The sequence below is a fragment of the Mesocricetus auratus genome, unplaced genomic scaffold, assembly GCF_017639785.1.
Source record: "Mesocricetus auratus isolate SY011 unplaced genomic scaffold, BCM_Maur_2.0 Super-Scaffold_15014, whole genome shotgun sequence".
NCBI lineage: Eukaryota > Metazoa > Chordata > Mammalia > Rodentia > Cricetidae > Mesocricetus > Mesocricetus auratus.
In genome coordinates, this window is record NW_024429186.1 from 58,577,459 (window position 1) to 58,594,081 (window position 16,623).

The following is a 16,623-nucleotide window of genomic DNA, read 5'->3' on the forward strand; positions in this document are numbered from 1 at the left end:
ATAATTTGTAATCATTCTCTTGAATTCCTTGTCTGGGGTGTCATCTAATTTTCTTTCATCAGGAGACCATTAGTGGGATTGGTAATTTCTGGAGCAACCATGTTACACTTTTTTTTCATGTTGCTTGTGGTTTCGTGTTGAGACTTGCACACCTAGAGTTGACCATTGGATGCTTTTTTTTAATTATAATTATTTTAGTGAAACTGGTTGCAATGTTCAAGACAGATTATGTTGTAGTAAGGTTGAGGCATCATCCTTCTCTGCCACACCCATGTTCAGGACATCAGTCCCAACACCTAGCACTCCCCTAGAAGTGGAATACTTTCAAAAGTCACGGTGTTAGTCAAATAAAAGCAACCCCCTCTTAGGCTCTCAACATTTAAGAAGTGAAGGAGGAGAGACAGGAGTGTGAAGGAAAAAAGAGGGCCCGGTGAGCAGAGACTAGGGGAAGTAAACAGAAGGTGGAGACAACAGAGAGAGAGATGAGGTCACTGTGGCCAAAGGTTGGATAGTGACTGGGAGGTGAGGCAGAGCAGTCAGACAGCCTAAAACAACCCCAGCTCTGCCAAGGCTGAGAAGCCTCAGCCCCACAGACTAGGCCAGCTCATCTTCTGGGGAAACACTTATCAAAGGAAGCACAAAAGGAAAGAAAGACTAGTGAAAAGTAAAGAGGAAAGACGGGGTAATGAGAATAGGACAGGGCAGAGCCGGCCAGTACAGCTGACAATGGATATTAAGCAGAAGATGTATAAATGTGAAGTGGAGAGAGCCGGGTACATGGTCTCAACACTCAGTCTCCTCACCGTCCCAGCCTCGCCTTCCTGTTCCTGCCATGGCTCCCGAATGCCTGTCACACCCCTGGGCAGTCTTTTGCACAGATGTTTCATGGGTGTCCTTCAAGATACTGGGTTGTGATCCAGACCCCCTGAATGTGAGAGTCAGTGAGGAGGCCTGGGCTACCTATGGGGTCCTGAGTAGTGGATCAGTGTTTATCCCTCGAATACTAACAGACATCGCGTGTCCATAACACAAAGAGGGTTACTCTCTCTGCCTGGACTCTTAGAGGAGTGTCTGGACCCTACCCTGAGTGAAATGACAGACTCCAGATATCCCCTATGTGGAAGGAATTGGCAATAGGGTGGAGGATGGGGGGATAGTGGGGAGGTGCGGGAGGAGGGGAGGGAGAGAGAACTGGGATTGACATGTAAAACAAACTATTTAAAATTAAAATAAAAATGCAAAAAAAAAAAGATAATGGGTTGTGAATGCTGCTCTCCATACAAGGCGGCCCTTTGCAAGGCTGAGTCACACATGCTGGCCCTCTTTCTTTACAGGCTTCAAGTGCTCGTCCTACCCACTGGGCAATCCTTACTGGTGTCAGATGCACTACCAGGAACCTGTGTCTATGTCCCCCAAAGATTCCCCTCACTGAACACTTCACGATTCTGGTATGAAGTCTCTTCCCCATAACTGAGAGGTGTTCTGGCCCGTTTTTAGCATATAGTCATGGAACTTGCTCTGAGTTTCCTAAGAGTACGGCTCACTGGGTGCCTGGTACCAGCAGGGGTCATTTTAAAACAGTGCCCACGATGGCTCCATGTGTTCACATGTTCATTGGTTTTTCAATGACACCTCACTGCCGCTCAGGTAGAATGCTGGGAAGAAAGTTTTTCCAAATTGTCTTGTCTTCCCTTCCCCTCTTTTTCTTTTTCCTTCTCTTTGAAATGTCTGTTACTGAAAGCAGAGTACAGAATTTCTGAAACCGTCTATCCTATGCCAAGGCTCTGTCACCTGGTCACATGCTGTCTCTAGGAATGGAGAACTCCTGAGACCACACTGACCCCTCCAAGACGGACTCCAGATTTTTTTTCTTTTTTGCTCTACAACATTTTCTATCTTGCTTTGATATTAATCTGGAGATATTTGGCTGTCACCCATCTATTCTGATAGCTGTTACCAACTTTCTCCTGTATGTTCTCTGGAGATTGTAGCAGACTACATTGGCTTCTTGTCTATGGACTGAAAAAATCCCCAGCAGACATTTTTTAACAGAAAGAACAACCTAATTCTAAAATATTTTCAAATGCCCTAAAATCATCAAAATAATTTTCAAAAAGGAAAAACAAATCTAGACAATTTAGAGTATCCAGTTTCAAAACTTACTACAGGACCAAGCATGATGGAGCATGCCTGTAGAGCCAGCCCTTGGGAGACAAAAACGAGATGGCAATCAGGTTAGTCCAGCCTACAAGGTGAGACCCTGTCTTAAAGGCAAACACAAAGAAACAAAACTCACAGTACTACAGTAAGCTACTATAATGAAGCAAAGGGTCCTGGCAGGTCAGCATCCTGAGTAAATGAAGGTGCTCACAAAAGTATATATACTATCTACTGAAAACTGAAAACCACACACAGCTGCTTCTCCATTGTCACAATGCATTGTCAGTGGCTGCTTGGAGGGAAAGAGACAAGAGCAGGTGTGGTTAGCAGGGTGAACAGAAAAAAGCAATTCAGTCACCATGATTGAAACAATTGTTTCAAAGGTGTGACTATCTGTCAAAATTACTCCAACTGTAGACCTGTGTGGCTTTTGCAGTGTACGCTTGTGTAGTTTTCTGCCAATAACCCTACTAGTGTTTAAAGTTGTAAATGAGAAAAGAGCAAGTTGTAAACATTTATATTTGAGGATTAAAAAAAAAACCTATCACCTTCTAAATTCTTCTACCACAAGTCTGCAAAAGGATTCATTGTATTTGCGGTCTTCTATAGCAAACAACCCTTGCGGTAAGCTTGTATACCTCATTTACTCTTAAACGTACTAAAAACAGCTCTCTATTCTGAAATTAGATAGACTCCATTGGGAGTTCTCACCTAATGGTTGTTAAGGCTTGTCCAAATCAAGCTGCTCCTCCTCCCTGCCTCCACTCAGGGCGACAGAAATGATCAGTGACGACATTAATTGCCTCCACGGTTAGCTTTCCCCATTTGCCATCTACACCACTTTTTTCTCAGTTCCACAAAGTTCGATCTACCTGCTTCCCTGGCGGTTTTCACCTTAACTCCTCTTCTGCCCGTGCTCCCTTGCCATGAAAAGTTTCCCTTTAGCTCTAACGTACAGCCTACAGAAGCCCAGTGCCTACTCCAGTCCTAATCACTTCTCAGTGTCAGCCCTGTATTGGAAGCTGACTTTTGTGAAGTTGGACTCTACCAAAGCAGATGAGAGAGCAAGAACACTGGCTTAGCCAAATCGTCACAGCCTCTCCAGAGTCCAAAGGAAATTATCTGCACCCAGGTCCACAGCCTCCGCTCACCTGGGTGGTTCAGGAGGCTCAGTCCCAGCTGATGGTGACAGGCCAGATGTCCCACAGACCACTGGGACACAAGGCTCAGGCAGGCTCTGCCAGCTAAATAGGGAAGAAAGGACCGGCTCCCTTGTTGCCCAGCAACAAGCATTGCCTCGTGGATTCAGCACCTGAGCTTTGCGCATGCTCCAACCCCTACCATGGTAGATTCTAGAAACCAGCTCCAGGTCCTTGCCCCAGAAGCTTAAAGCCTGCATGAGAGGTCTCAGTTCAATGGGTAGTGGACATGGATCCCAAAGGCTACAAGGTCAGACATCACCTACAACAGTTGCTTTTCCCAGAGTGGCCAACCACCCGCTTAACGAACCATTTAAACCCCTTCTGTCTTCAGACACACTACCATTGTTTTTAAAGGAGTCTGTCTATGTTACCTGTCAGTTTGCTGCCATGTTGCCCACCATGAGCCCAACTCTAAAGACACTAGAACTCTGAGTCTGATCCAAGTTTCTGGAACTCACAGAAAACTCCTAAATTAGCAATATTCAATGTTAACTGGTGTGATCAAAGACGCAGTGATTGGCCTTATCTGCTAAAGTTGGAGGTACACATACTTAATATCCTGTAGCTCTGATAGTAACTTCAAAAAAACATATAGAATGCAAATCGTAAACATTTACATTTGGAGTTTTTTAAGTCTAGCCATTTTGTCTATGTGGCTAAAAATTGAAAACACCCAAATGTTTATCAAAAGCAAAATTCACAAAATGTGTAATCATAAGACACAACAGCTTATACCAAGGAAATGAACCAAGCTTCATTTTTGGAAACAGCAACACAGCAATCTCTCACACCTGCAATGCTGGTCAAAGAAGCTAGATTCAGAGTGGCCCGTGTTGTCTGAGTCCATACTATAGGGTTCAAATCCCAGATGAGCATAAACTGACACTTATAGATATACACTCAGCTTATCTATTACAAATAAACACAAAAGTGCTCCCCACAGAAGTCCACATAGTAGTTGTGCTGCCTAGTTTTATGTCAACTTGTCACAAGCTAGAGTCACTGGAGAATAGGGAGGCTCCAGTTAAGTGCCTCCAAGAGATACTGCTGGCTGCAGGCAAACCTATAGTGCATTTCTTTAATTGAAAATGATTTAATCGGGGAGGGTGGCCCCAGGGTTGGTGGTCCTGGGTTCTATAAGAAAGGCTGAACAAGCCATGATGAGCAGGCCAGTAAGCAGCACCCCTCCATGGCCTGTGCATCAGTTCCTGCCTCTGGGTTCCTACCCTGTTAAGTTCCTGTCCTGACTTCCTTTCTTTCTGCAATGAACAATGATATGGAAGAGTAAACCAAAATAAACCCTTTCCTCCCCCAAGTTGCTTTGGCCATAGTGCTTCATCAAAGCAACAGAAACCTTAACTAAGACAGTAGTCATCTTGGGAGAGGGAAAGTGATGTCAGATAAGTACCTTGGGGAGTCTCGGAGAGAGGTGGGTTTGCAATGTTCTGCTTTTAATCTAGTTGGTAGCTATTTGGATTTTGTGAGTGTGATAAGTAAGCTATTGCGTTCTCTTTCCTCACTTACTTTTAAAGGAAGAAAAATCTATTTAACACAGTGTAAATTGGAGTGCTTTATTTAGTACCTGGCACTTAGACTCCCAAATGTATTTTACCATTCTGCTTTCACCAAGTCACCCATGGCAAATACTCGACGACTTCAGAGTCATCACAGACGATCGCTTCTGAAGATCCTCTATGAGGCTCCAGACACTGGAAGGAGATAACATGAAGTTGTCCAGATTCTTGGGACAGAAGAATACTCTATCCTGTACAACTGTGGGAACCCAGAAACAGCTTGTGTCTTATCCACATGTTGGAGGAAAGAGAGAGGCAGAGACAGAGGCAGAGAGACTGGGGACTTTTGGAACCTCAAAGCAGTAACACAGCTTCTCCAACAAGGCCATACCTCCTAATCTTTCCCAAAACAATTCTACCAACCAGGGAACCAAGCATTCAAATATATGAGCCTATGGGGACCAGCCTCATTTAAACCACCATGGTGATGTTAGTTATTGATCTAAAGTCTAAAGCCATTTCATATTCATTCTGCAGAGCTTCATACTAAAATGCTAATAATTGTGGGATTATCTTAAAGATAGGGAATTTGACTCAGAAGAGCAAAATCAAATTGCTCGAGCAGGCATTGAAATTCCATGATATAACCAAATTCTTGTTACTCACCAGAGTCTACCTGCTTGTTCTTTTGTTGTCTGCATGTAGAACCATGCCTGGTTCACATACGGGAAGTCTTGGTAGACTCATTATAACATCTCAGTATCCATACTTCTCAAGTGTTGCAACAGAATGATGTCCAAATCTGTTCTTTGGGTAGAGAATTCAAAGTTTTTCATAATTAGAGCCTGCCCAAGGGTTCAGAGATTTGAAAAATAAAGGTATGTCTTTACTTCATATTCTGTACAAAAGGAATTCAAACAGCATAAGAAATTTTTGATTTGTATAGTGAAGGCTTATAAGTATTCAACCACAGAAGTCATGGAATTCAAATTCTATGAAGTTAAAATAAACAAAATATGATGCCGTTAAGAACCTGGTGAAAATCTATAACACTTACAATAAACATGAAATCACAAAACTGAAGTGTAGCTCAGTGACAGAGCAATATCTAGCATGTACAATTTCCTAGGGTCAATTTCCAGCATCAGAAATAATCCTGTAGATGAGAATAGATGGAGTCATGAGTTTTTTCAAAGCTAAAAATGGTGTGAACAGGCCATTCCACAATGAAGAAATACCGTTCTACCCACTAATAAACAGAGAAATAGAAATTAAAACAATGGTTGCAACTTTTACCACCCAAATTTCAGTTAGTAATGGAGTGTGTAAAGGGTACTGTTGTTCATCAACATCACAGGATCTAGAATCACCAAGGAAGAAGGCCTCTAGACGTGCCTGTAGAAGATCATCTAGATTAGGTTGACTGTAGGTGACATAATTCTGGACTGCAGGGCAATGTGAACAGTCAGCCTCCTCCTGCCACAATGCCTTCTGATGTCAAGTCTTCCCTACCATAGAATGCACCAAATTGTGAGATAGAGGATTGATTCCCTCCTTCCCTCCCTTCCCCTCTCTCTCTCTCTCTGGCAATCCCTCCCTCCCTTTCTTCCTCCTTTCCTTTCTTCCTTAAATTGCCTCTCATCAGGACTTTTATCACAATAACAAGGAAAGTAACAAATACAGACTACCTGCAGGGTGTGTAAGAAAACAGGATCACCCAGAAATTTTTAGCAACACCCTGCTAGATGTCAGGGAACAACATACCTTAGGGTCCTGACTACTTAAGTATCTTCTAACCCAAAAATGTCATGCAGAAAAATTTAAATGTTGAAGTTTTTTTTCTTTTTGGTTTGCTGCTTATTTTTCTGATAGACTTTTCTAGTTGCCCAGACTGGCTTGAACTCAACTCATAAGCTCAAGTAAGCCTCCTGTCTCACCCTTTCTATTAGCTACAGCTCTCCATGCATCTAAAACTGTAAGCCATCGTGATTGCTATGTTTTGATCATTGGTAACCAAAAATATTGCCTTAAAGTTAATATCATTGGGACTAAAGAGATGGCTCAGCAGTTAAAAGCACTTGTTCTTGCAGAAAACCTGTACCCCCACATACTGGTTTACAACTATCCATAACTTCAGGCTCTGGGGTTCTGATGTCTTCTGACTCCTGTGGGTATGATGCACATACCTGTACTGTTTCCTGTACTGTTATTACCCCCATGGAAATGTATATGCTGTGAGGCAATTTCCCCACCCTATGGTCCACCAGCATTGACTCCCTACAGCCTTCTCCAGCAACATTGGTCACCACTCTTACCCTGTGGTGACCTCATATGCCAGTCTTTCCCCAGACCCTGAACTCTGAGGTGGTTCTAACAACTAAGCTTGTAGAGTTCAGTGACAGACCTCAGGAAACCAGCCATCTCTTCCCCAGGGTGTCTCAGAAGTCTGGCGCCGAGTCTGATCTCAGTATCCTTAGGTAAGATAAAAATAGCAAGCACAGAGCAGAAAGAAAACTCGGAGTAAAGCGACCCATTGAAAAGAAAAGATACAAGTAAGCAGGTGTACTTGGCTGAGAATTACGGATTTATTTTTCTTGGAGGTAGGGGTTGACATTTAACATTCCACTTACATTTCAGCCCTCCAAAGAGCTTTGCTTAGATGGGTTCCAAGCATGGTAATGCATTTGAGATTGTGCTGAGTTGAGGTCAGAACCATTCTTTTTCTGAAGGTAGGTATGTAAGACAGTTGTACTGGCTTTGTAGCCTAAACACTGAGCTTAGAGCACAAATGCCCGGTTTGTGCTTAGAAAAACTAACAGCTCTCCCCGAGTAAGCTGTAAAAACAGAAGCTGCATTTAGCCAGAGATCACTGCCTGAGACTTCTTCGGTGTCCGAGTCCACTTTCCTGTACCCGCCTCCCCCAGGGCCAACCCAAGAAAAATTCACAAACTTTGAAGATGGTCTGTTTTCCTGTTCTCCAGCGATGGACATATTTATCCATCCCTATTCTGATTGCTCAGTCTAGGAGAAGTCAAAAACTGAGGACAGCTTGCACACAGAGCACAGTGCCCACTTAGCCCACCCAAGCACTGCCTGAAATTTGTGAGACATTATTCATGAAAGTCCCTCCATCCACAAGTGAACTCCAGACCTCCCAAATTCCCTCAGTAGGAGGGGTTAATCATTCATGAATCTTCACCCAGCAGATGGATCTATGCCTGAGGATACCCTCTTGTGATTTGTTCTTTCCACACACTGTATTGTTTTTCTTAATTAAGCTTTAGGACTCCACTAAGCCTTTGGTACACACAAGGTAATATTTATAATCTTTAGTATTTGAAGGATCCACCATGAGTCCAGTATTCCTGCTTCATTTCAGATGGACTTACATTCCTAGAAAGAAACCTTTTTCTTTTTTTAAGGAAATTTAAATCAAATAGTCTCAAAGACAGCAAATAGAGACACCTTGCTATAATGACATCTTGAGTTTGGGGGATTTTAGAAAATGTTTAAGTGATACTTCTCTAGATGAATAGTAAATGGTTCCTTCTAACTCTGCCCATGGGAAGGGAAGAGGAATGAACTAAAAAGTAACAGGAAATAATCAATGCCATGCTCATCTCCGTTCTCCCTAAATTCAGGTACTGGGAGAGCCCTAAGTAGGCCCAACAATACTTCTCTTCCATAGCCTCTTCTCCTTTAGGGGTGGCCCCTGAATCTAAGGTCCAATCAGGCTTTCTCCAGGGCTTACAACAGCCCAGGGGATCCTGAGAGCACAGGAGGCTGACAGGCTGACACTCCTTACATCTGTCATTGATCCTAGGCTGGGACAACAACCTTTAGAACCCAGGGTAGCTAGAGCATGACTCTTGAGAAATATATACCCCTTTCCGAATGGGAGTGTAGAGAACGGGAAATGTGTTCCTCTTGCCTAGTTGGGTTCTGCACACCAGAGTCAGAGATACATGACCTTTCATCATATCTTCATACCTTCAGCATCTTTCCCCCAGAAGGTCCCTGGCAACCTGAGAGAGAGGGAGTTCAAGGTAAGATTCAGGAGACTCCCCTGTCCCTGCACAAGAATACCACTGGAGTGGCCAGCAGGGACAGTCCAGGCTGGTCATCGCAAGCAGAATCCTTGGAATGAGAAAGAGAGGCACACCCACATGGTAAGCCCACATCACCTGCCTCGAATCTGAATCCCAGCATCCCATCCTGCCTGTGTACTCTGTGAAGCTCTCTCCCAACCTTTTGTGGCCAGTGTGCTGTGCTGTCACCTAGCATGAGATGAAGTCTAATACACTGGTTTTGATGTTGAGGAAAGCAGGAGGCTCACAGGGAGCCGGTCTCCTGCAGAATCTACACTGAGATTCACATCTGACTCCAACCCTTCAACTCTCTCTTGCTGCAGCGAACCAACTTTGAAGGTTGTGACAGTGAAAAGCAGGAAGCATTTTGCCCGGATTTATGTGGACCACAAAGCTAAACATTCAGCAGGGAGGAAGGAAAGCTTCAGGGACCAATACTGCCAGCACCTGCCCTTTCCATAGAGATGGTTTTCTTCACTCTACTCCACCCACAACAGATGCAACAGTTGATCCCTCCCAGGTTCACAGTGGTCCTTCCTTTCTGGCACAGGAACAGGTCAGGCTCTCTCACGCCAGTCCCTCAGGCGTTGCTCCCTCCTAGACACTGCCAAATCCAGGCTGTGCCACCAAGATCCCCGTTTGGAGGAGGAGAGTACTGCCTGAGCATCCCATCCCTGCAGACTTGGGATAGTCACGGGGTGCTCAGATCTGGAATGCATCCTCACACAGGCTCCTCAGACTCTGAATCGCCTCTGTCCTCAGTTCTTCTGTCTCTTATGAGGGGGACCTGCTTTATCCCCATTCCAGCACCTGCAGGGGTTTTAGAAGTTCCAGCCCCAGTGTAAACTGACCTTCAACCCCATCACAGGGCTTTATTTATTGAAACCACTTCTCTTGGCAGGGGGTGTTGGGGGTGGTCATGGAGGTCAGAAGGGAACCAAGATTCACAATGGAAGGTATTTTTTGGCTTGGTGAGGGGGGGATTGGGTAAGGGGAGTGTAATCCACTCAACCGACTGCACCTTCCAAAGCATTTGCAGGAAAACAAATTTACATCAGTCGTGCTATCCTATCCCCCAATATATAGTGAGTCTGGCTCTCCTTTGACTGAGCAACACAAAGGACACAGAATGTGTCTGGGGGAGTAGCAAAACTCTCAAGAGGCCAGAAGAGGAGACAGGCCCTCTCCTCATAGTGACACTTCAAATGTCTATTTCCATGGCAAGTAAAATTGAGGAAGAAAAATAATTTGGGGGCTCTCCAGCTGGTATATTGAAATGCACCACGGATTTTAGATTGATGTTTCTTTAAGAGAAGTCATTATGAGAGTCCTGGAAGATGGGTGGAGTACAGTGCTTTGTATTCTACAGGGGGAGGTCAGTTGTGCTCCCTCTGCAAAGACCCACTGGGAAGTAGGAGAGAGGATCTAGAAGGTGACTGTAGCTGAGCAAACCCTTGCTGGGCAGTGCTAGCCAGAGCCCCAGGCAGCAGCAGGCAAGGGAAGGTGGAGCCCAGTGTAACCTCAGCCTCAGAACTCTGTTCCAGATTTTTCCTCTTCATTGCATGGGCTTGGCTTTATTTATTTGCCAGTTTAAACACATTATTTAAAACCCGACATTTCCTGTAATGCTCTGAGTAAAACGTTTTGCTTGATGGGAAATTGATGGGGTTAACTTTTAATCATTATCTCCCATTGATACCTGCTGCGGCTGCCACTGCGTTTTCACATCGAGGAAATGTGAAATATTTGCTTGGTTCATACATCGACCAGCCTATATCAGCAATTCGTGGGTATGATTCTATCCCTGTCCAGAGAACTACAAAGGGGGAGCCTTTCAATTTGACGTCACCTGGTGGTTTATCTTGGGGCCCAGGTAAAGCAGGTCCAAGAGGCTTGAAGCTAGAGGTCTGAGCTTCTCCCTTCTGACCATTCTGTATTCCTTTTCTAAATTCCAGAATCTCTCCCTGCCTGAAGTCAGGCAAACCAGCCTCAGGGCTAATCAAATCCTGCTCCAAGCTCTACTTGAGGAAGAACTTCAGTGATTCCTGCCTTCTGGGACCTACTAGACCATGCTGGAAACAGGAGAGAATGGGGCGGGGACAATTGTTGTACAGGAATGTTGAGAACATAGCAGGACTATATCGCAGGACATGGAGCTAAAGGACAAGACTGGGGGATGTCTGTAAAATTTTCTACCACCCATAATGCCCAATAGTGGCCAGACATGTCCTTATTCAGATCCAGGGACACCATGGAACCCAAATCACACCATTCAGGAAGTACTCCAAGTCCCTGCAGATCTCAGTAGGATCCCACCCAAGCAAATGACTCCCATGACACCTCAACGGCATGTTCTGTTTAGAAGCAAACCTGTTGCATGATGAGCTAAGTTTTGCTCTGTGACCCATAAGACAGAGAAAGATTTGAAAGTTACAAATAACTGTGTCACGGCGAGAACCCAGCATCTCTAGCATAGTCACTGGAAACAGTAGAAGCGGCTGCCCCAAATTGCCCATCAGTCAAGTTTTAACTTTTCACAAAGACTGTAGCCTCCCCTAGTTGTCTCAGTAATTTAGTCTCAGAATCAGAGAGGGGGGATGAGGACAGGAATACAATGGGGGAAATGACATGTTCTTTATTGTTCTTGTAAATTTAGGATGTGATTCATTTGATTGTTTCAAAATCATCCCTTAGATAGAACTATGTAAATGTGAGGATAATTACATTTGAATAAGCAAAATTAAACCACCAGAGGGGACTAAAGGATGTGGGAAAGCTCTTGGATGTGTGGAAAGTGGGGGACTCCGGTGGATTGGAGGGAGTGCGTGGCAGGCATGACTAAGGTAAGTGCTTGGCTACTTTCTGCCCTTGGGGAAGGATTATGTTTAAGCTACTACTAACCTCGATGCAAAAGATAAAATTTCTTGACTTTTCGGAGCCCTTGGCTTCCTGTTAGATTGGGCATTTGGCCTGTGAAGGGTCAAGTCCCCGACCAACCCTCCCCAGCTCTTGAGCACCTGGGCTCCGGTGGAGAACAAAGGGGTCTCAAGGTGCTCTGCCCAGTCTGTGGCATTCTAACTCCTAATGTGAAACGAGCAGTCTCCATCCTTCTTTTACAAGGTCTAGAGGAACGCCCAAGCCCTGTGTACCCCACCCACTCCTCACCTGTGGGGCTGACTTAGGAAGAAGGGACTGACCGAGTAGGGCTTCCAACTAGCTTAGCTGATGGGTATGAATAAAGTAGTAGCTAACTTTCAGGGCAAATGTTGCAACAGGACTGTGGGGATCCGATTGTGACTGGGTGGGCGGGCGAGGGTGGGGGTGGGGGGAGGGGGGACGGGTGAGAGGTATTGGAGAGGAACCGAGGATGCTCCTGGAGGTAACCTTTGTCTCCAAGGTCTGTAGGATACACTTAACTTTTCCTTCCAAGGCTGTGGATGCCCGGAGAGGAAAGTGTTCCTTCCCAACATTTCTCATTTGAATACATGAAAATGTGAGTTGATCTTGGCAAGGTGAAGCTCTCTCACGGCCAGAGTGACGGTTTTGTCGCCCGCGGGCGAGGCCAGATGGGGAGCAGCTCCGGCTCAGACATCCGGTTGCGGACTAGCCTGGATCTTGGACTCAAGGGACTTTCTGAAAACTGGCGGCAACTCAAGGAGCAAGAGAACGGACAAACTCAATGTCTGTTTTTGTTTGCTTTTAGCAAAATAAGCGAAAGCCCAGAACATGCATACGTGTGGTGCAAAGGCACACCTGGACAGGTGTGCAGCCCAGAGCAGTAGAGGAGCTGGTATAGAACTGACCAGACAAGGCTTGCCAGGTGGCCCCCGGACTCCCACCCACTGGAGATTGGACGTCTTGCTTACCATGAACCGATTCCTTGAGGAGGATTTAATATCAGAAGAAAGAGTCAAAGGAACGTGTGAGGTCAGAAAGAAAGGGAAAAGAGGCAGCGATAGAAAAGAAACCCGAACCTTGCCCTGAGCTTAAGACTGGTTTGGGTAGGGAGCCCTATGGCAAGGGCCGCCCGGCCGGCCACGGGGGACTAGGGGACTAGGGCTGGTTGCTGAAGGTACCCAGGCGACTTCCCCACAACCACAAGCAAGTACAAGGGGACGCTTCCAGCACAGCCCACTGGGTGAAGCCCTAAACTGGTCCCAGTCGGAGTCGGCTTTGAACCCAGTTAAAGACCACAGGTCTTAGTTGCTTCGCGTGTCTAATTCCCCACGGCTGGAGGAGGACTTAAGCGTCTTATCTGGCGGGGGTGGGGGTGGGGGTGGGGGTGAAGGAATAAATCGGACCACCGGGCACCGAGAGTGGCTGGGGCTACCGAGGCCTTGACCTGGCTACAGTCCTAAGATGGGAGGTAGGGTCTGCCGGAAGAGGAAGGGTAGACTAGCAAGATCCAGAGGGAGAGCCCTCGTGAGACTCCGGTGAGCACCACAGAGGAGGGCCCGCTCAAAGCTCAAAGTACTACACTCCGCCCACTCTCAGGGCACACCGCATCAAAGGTGCCAGCGGGTCAGGCGCATCAAAGGTGCCAGCGGGTCCTCGATGTCCTTCTGTCCCGTGAATAGCACCGGGAAAGGCCACGTCTATCTGGGAAGGGTAGGCTAAAGCAGACAGGTTGGTGAGCGGACCCTGTGCGGTTGGCCTGGCGTTGATCATGCTCCAGGGGCTTGGCGAGAACAGCTTCCAGGGATGACAGAGCCACCTCCTTTTTAAAACAGACTGGAGTAAGAACGTAGCCCACGGTCCTGACCTCCCTAGCTTCCTCCACTTACCACTTTAGGCTACCTGGGGAACCCTAGGCTGAGGCCCAAGGTCCTCACCCTGGCAAGTTCCAACGTAGGACATCGCAGAAGAGCCCACATGACCCACTTCTTGTGAGCTCTCTCAGTTCCCCAGAGCTGGAGGCAGATTTAATTGACCGGTTTTGCTATGGCATAAGGGCCGATTTGTGGAAAGATGTTAGAAATGAACAAGGTTTAGGAGAGTTGGACTCCTTATCTGGGTGTCAACGAGCCAGCAACCAAAGAGAAGACAATAGCCATATTCTCCCCCACTCCCTCTCAGCCTCCCTCCAACGAGAGTTGGGGGGGGGCAGGGAGATCTGGTGGTGTTTTCCAAGTCAAAGACTTGGATAGAAGTGACTACTGTTTCACTTTTAAACCTGGGGAAAACCGGCCTCTGGGTACACCAAAACCTCACCAACCTAATTTGTTAGGCATCTAGAAAGTCCATCACTAAATGCAGAGAAGTTACCCAGGGACTGCTTTTCCTTCTACTTGGCTTCAGACAGCCAACTCTTGAGTCAAAACTCCTGACTGCCTGACAGCCTTGCCAGTTTAATCCAGTCTAGCCCGGCCTTGTTGCGAGAACAGGTACCCAGGAGGCGCTGTTTGCAGGAAATGGGCCACAGACCCAAGACTTTAAACGGGGCAGAATCCATTCTGTACCACCACTCTGGGATTTTGAAGATGCTTTCGAGAAACTTCACCGTGGTTTCACTTTATTTGTGGCCCCCTTCTCCTTTTAAGTCGACTGGAAAAGGGGGCCTAGAAGATTTGGAAAACCAGACTGAAAGAACATGAGATTTTTTAATCCACCCCTTCCACGTGACAGGGCACCCCCAAAGTCATTAGCTTTTTATGCTCTATATAAAGCTATTACTAAGTTGTTACTACCCACAGGAAATGTCCAAGTTATGCTAGGTGTTGTAGAAGAGCCAAGAGGGCATCAGAGACTCAGCTACTAAGGAACAAGGAAGCTTCCTGGCCCTGGAAGTCCCCAGGACCAGACTGAGGAAGCTAAGCATCCCCGTGCTTTACAGACGAAAAGGGGATCCTGTTGTTGGTGGGAACATTGCACAAAAGAATTAGTTTCTGACACACACCCACAGGTACATTTGCACAACCAATGGGGGTGACCTCTCCTCACAGAAGTCGGCTACCCTAGGAGATGGCTGCCTGCTCTGATGAGTTCTAGGTAGATTTGATTTCACCCTCATTCCTTTGCTTATAACGTGATGCACACATGCGCGCGCGCGCGCACATACACACACACACACACACACTTTGTTCAAAAAAGAATTGTAATCCAATGCTTTTATCTTTTTTATTTCCTTAACTACACATCTTCACCTTCTCTGCTCCCCTGCTGATTTAAAAGATTTGTTTGGTTCAAGGATTTAACGTGATTCTCCTGCCAGATTTCAAGGAAGAAAGATTTAAAAGAACAAAGAACCGGGTGGTGGTGGTGGGGGTATCTATTTGGAAGACAAGTAAAAACGCATTCCTTCAAATGAGATTAATTACCTTAAAAAAAAACTTGGCAAAACAAGAATACTTCAGTCTCTTGGTCACTTCGGGGTTTATTTCATTGCTTCTGAAGGAAATCTAGTAAATCTACAGCCTGGCACAACACTCGCAGGGCCACACACACTTAGAAACACTCAGTAGTTATAAACATTACACATGTTCACGAACACACAGGCAGTCAGTCACTCAGAAGTAGGCACCTTCTCGGAACCTATCACAAACTCTGTCTACCCAGATGAATCTCTTTAACTAGCCTCCTTCAGCAGGACAAGAGGACAAGCCACTGCTTAGGAAGCACAGGAAGGAGGCAAGAGACTTTGAGTGGGGGAGAATTTTCCACAGCTGTCCAGGACCTTTTGGAAGCCTGATAGTCGAGCCCCTCTCCTCCAGGTTATAGACCAGGCTGATTCAAGCTTCAGGCTGGCACCTCGTTTAGCGTGGCAGATGCGTTCCAGCACCCAAGTCCTTACGCTCCCAGTTTAGGCCGGTGTTTAGGGAGATGTCCCCTCCCCCTGACCTTTCTCTATCAAAAACCAGACGGTCGCCTCCAGCTCGGTCCCGGAGGCTGCAGAAGGGGGGTTGGAGGAGGAGCCCGGCAGAGAGAGGCAGGCCCTATCACACAAACATCTGCTCTCAGTTTCTTCCTCTTTCTGATCGCTGCAGATGACAAGGGGAGTGGAGTGGACTGAGGCGGAAAAAAAAAAGTTATGTCATAAAAATATAAAACGGTGCTGTGACTCACCTGCTCTTAGCCGCAGGTACGAGTTTCGTGGCAGCGCCTCCGTTCTGCTAGCCGGGAGCCCAGATCGGCCTAACGTCACCTGCTCGGCTGACTCAGATGACTGGGTTTCTAGTGACGAGGCAAAAGTGGGGCTTTTCCCCTTTACAAACCCGAAGCCCGGGAAGTGGGGGTGGTCTCCCAGGGTTGAACTTTGGGTCAAGAACCAGGGTGGGGGAGCAAAAGAGCCTAGGGAACCAAGAACCGAGCAGCCGTCAGATCCAGAGGGTAGTGAGTGCCTCTGGGAAGGAGCTCGGGGTCACTCAGCGAGCACGGTCCGGGCGCTGGGACTCTGACGCCACCACCCCAGTCCTTCTCCCGCAGCAATGCTCTCTCTGGTCTAGAGCCCTGGCCTGTCCTCCAGGCACCGCCTATTTTTCTTTTTCCTTCTTCTTCTTCTTTTTTTTCTTTTCCAAAGGGGGTCACCCACACACACCCGCCCCATTTTCCTCTTTTCCCTAGCCTCTGGGCTTAAACCAATTACACTGCTTTGTAAACAAAGTGAGGGCCAGGTTTGGGGGAGGGGGCTGGCGGGAGGGGCGCGGGGGGGGGCGTGCGGCA

General features: G+C 46.6%; 1 protein-coding gene and 1 long non-coding RNA gene across 2 annotated transcripts in view; both read right to left on the bottom strand.

Annotated features, from left to right (window-relative positions):
* The window catches only part of Ttc6 (tetratricopeptide repeat domain 6), a 212,407-nt gene extending 208,989 nt beyond the window's left edge, over nucleotides 1–3,418 (bottom strand). The window contains exon 1 of the mRNA XM_040743045.1: nucleotides 3,312–3,418. The gene's annotated coding sequence lies outside the window, so the exon portion shown is untranslated. The remainder of the gene's footprint in view (nucleotides 1–3,311) is intronic.
* Nucleotides 3,419–4,919: 1,501 nt separating this feature from the next.
* LOC121139369 lies at nucleotides 4,920–16,576 on the bottom strand. Its single transcript, XR_005876322.1, has 3 exons — nucleotides 16,027–16,576; nucleotides 5,543–5,683; nucleotides 4,920–5,071 (listed from the first exon to the last, which is right to left on the bottom strand). It is a non-coding gene; the product is annotated as an uncharacterized LOC121139369 (long non-coding RNA).
* Nucleotides 16,577–16,623: the final 47 nt, after the last annotated feature.